At 45.7% G+C, this 3,130-nt stretch overlaps 1 protein-coding gene across 1 annotated transcript in view; it reads right to left on the bottom strand.

Moving 5' to 3' along the window:
• The window catches only part of PIPOX (pipecolic acid and sarcosine oxidase), a 25,620-nt gene extending 23,035 nt beyond the window's left edge, over nt 1–2,585 (bottom strand). The window contains exon 1 of the mRNA XM_023183896.2: nt 2,562–2,585. The gene's annotated coding sequence lies outside the window, so the exon portion shown is untranslated. The remainder of the gene's footprint in view (nt 1–2,561) is intronic.
• Between the last annotated feature and the right edge of the window lie 545 nt (nt 2,586–3,130).

The following is a 3,130-nucleotide window of genomic DNA, read 5'->3' as shown; positions in this document are numbered from 1 at the left end:
TTTTTTTTTTTTTTTTTTTTTTTTTTTTTTTTTTTTTTGAGATGGCATCTTGCTCTGTACCCCAGGCTGGAGTGCAGTGGCGCAATCTCGGCTCACTGCCAGCTCCTCCACCCCCCGGGTTCACGCCATTCTCCTGCCTCAGCCTCCTGAGTAGCTGGGACTACAGGTGCCCGCCACCAAGCCTGGCTAATTTTTTTGTATTTTTAGTAGAGATGGGGTTTCACCATGTTAGCCAGGATGGTCTCAATCTCCTGACCTCGTGATCCGCCCTCCACGGCCTCCCAAAGTGCTGGGATTTGTTACTATATCTTTAGTCCATTTTGTCACCTTGCATAATTTCCTGTCCCTGCAAATATTTTCCAGCTTGTCTTTATTTGACTGCAGTAAGCATGGTTGTATTATAGTCTATGTATGATCATTTTAATGTGTGAAGTCCTCATGACTTTTTTATTTTGTCTCTTGTTTCTTTGATTCTCACTCATGGAGCCTTATTTTCTTATAGGCTTGACTGTCTTTAACACTGTTCTGGTAGCTGTGCTTGAACAAATATATTGGAATTATTTTCTTATAAAAGTGCCTTCCTTTACACCAGATTGTGTTTACATCCACCAGGCATCAGGGACACAACCATCTAAACCCAGTTCCCAGCCTGAGGTTCCCTGGAGCACCCAGGCAATGTGGATAGGGCTAGCTCACTTTGGTTTACCCTTACCCTGATGGTGTAGCCCTTTGGGGGTCTCAGCATATTAAGGGGAGAATCTTCTATTAGAGTCTCCACAATGAGCAGGCACTGGGCTTGGATTTCCAACCCCCTTACTCTACCAGGCCATCAAAATGAAAGTTCAGATTTGCAAGAATTGACAGATGCTCTTTAAGGGAAAAGTGATTTCTATGCATCTTCTTGTTTTCTCTTCCATGTTGGCTTGTTGATTCCTTACTATTTTATTAACTCTTCAAGGTTTTTAAGATGTTGTTGATATTTTATCTAGCATTTTTCATTCTTTTTACTGGGATAATTGGTCCAAATAACCCAGCCTGCCATTGCCGAGCTTCTGAACTTGGTTGCAATCAGAGTACTAACTCCTAGAATATCTAAGCTCTGCAGTATCATCTGCATGTGTACTGGTGTCTCATTTCCTTCACCCCTTCCTCCTCAGATGCCTAGGGTGAAAAAAGACAGTGGCAATTGTCAACAAGGATAACCACCTCCCTCCTAGGGCAGCAAGAATGAGAATCTCTTGATAGCCACCCTGAGAGCTAGATGTAGGTGTGGACCAGTCAGGCTTTGGCTGAGGGGCCAATATACATGGAACTCTAAAGCATCATCATGAATTGGAATACCTTAGAAGAGTATCTTGCTGTCTAGAATGTTTTTTAGGGAATCACTATATTTGTTTTAAAGAAGGAATATTTTGATAAGGTGCAGGTGCAGGCTGTGACCCCCCCAAAGTTAATTGCTTTCCACTAAGAGTGGGTCCTGCTTACAGCTTTTGTTTTGATGAATGGGCAGCAATTGCCCACCAGCACTGAATTGCTCAGATCCACAGAGAAGCGTGGTCCTCTGTTCATCCTTCCTTTTTGTGGTGCCTAACCTCTTTAAATAAAGTGCTGAACAAATATTTATAGAAAATAAATTTTCTCTCTATGAGGATAGCAAGAAACTGGCAACGCTAGTTGCCTCTGGTGGGTGAAACTGGGTGGAATCTTGCTACGTATAGGAAACGACTTAGGAGAAAATACTGTGCAGATCATTGCAGTCCTGATAGGAGTCAGGGATGGGCTCTAGGCATTGTCAGCATCCTGTCTGCACCTTGGCTCCCAACCACAGCCTGGGTAGGAGTGAAATCCACAGAAAGGCCAGAAAGCAAGTGAAGGGTTGTGTGCAGCATCTGGAAAATTTAGAGAATGTAAAGGAAGTGGGATTGCTGGGCCCATGCTGGGTCTCATCTCACTAAGCAAGGTTCTCATACAGAACCTTGAAAGACCCCATGCAGAGCTCTCAGCGGAGTGGTATTAACCAGCTGCCACCCACTTCCCACCTCATCCTTGGCAGCTCCCTTTTCCAAGTGGAATCTTAGCTTTACTCTTTCTCTTGCTTTCTCTCTCTCTCAGTCTCTCACCTCTCAGGCTTGCCCACATTTATTTTCTTGCTGTTTAGAAGGACAGAGGAAGAAAGGTTTAGAGAAGACATTGGGACGATTCCAGTTGTGTTTGGAACAGACCACCAGGGATCCTTGCCCAGAATTTTTAAAGGGATAGAGAAAGCGGAGGTTCCTGGGATGGGCCAGGGAAGGTCTGCCTAGAGCCCGCTGAAAGGTCTCCAGATGCCCTGGGGTGCTGGATAACTCTGCTCCTCACCATTGCTCCTTCATAACCTCTTGCCAAGTTGCCTAAGCTTGTCGCGGGTTTCAGGGCACTCACTCACAGACATCTCATTTCATCTTCACAGCAGCCTCGTGAAGTGGACAGGCAGGCATTTTTACTCTCATTTTGCAGATGAGGCAACTGATCACTAAAAAGCAACAGAGTCAGCATCCCCACCCTCACCCGAGACTACTCACCCCAACCCTTTCTCTTCAGCACCCTGGGCCTTGGGTTCTGCTCAGTTCTTTTGTGAAGATGGGGCAAGAATGTGGCTCATTCCACGTTGCATTCCCTATCCCAACCCATGCCTGCAAAGAAAGAGAAGGAGCCCCCAGTGAGAAGAAATTCTAAAGCATCCCCTAGGGACCTCTGGAGAAGCTGTTTGATTTATTCCAGTCCCTACTGGTACTCTGTGCCACATTTATAAACGTCAGCACTGAAAATGAAGTTCCCACTGCCCTGGCAGCTGCCGGTTGCTGCTTTGCTCACCAAGGGTTCAGATAAAGTGTCCCCCTCCCCTTGATTGATAGGGAGCTGAGAATAAAAGAAAAATAAAAGCCCCCTGGAGCATTGATGGAAAGGAGGAGGCAGCTTCTTAAAAAGAGAAAGGGTGTGATGCAGAAAGGGCTGGTACCAGTGGAAGGTGGGAAAGGGGGCATCTGTCTGTTTGTGTCTGTCAGCCTATAAAAAAAAAGACCCCGTTGTTAAGGGCATGTGGAAAATAAATAACCTCCATGGGTGACAGAGTGAGACCCCGCCTCAAAAG

Source organism: Piliocolobus tephrosceles, chromosome 16 (assembly GCF_002776525.5).
Source record: "Piliocolobus tephrosceles isolate RC106 chromosome 16, ASM277652v3, whole genome shotgun sequence".
NCBI lineage: Eukaryota > Metazoa > Chordata > Mammalia > Primates > Cercopithecidae > Piliocolobus > Piliocolobus tephrosceles.
Note: the sequence above shows the minus strand (reverse complement) of the source record. Positions and strands in the feature narration are given on the sequence as shown.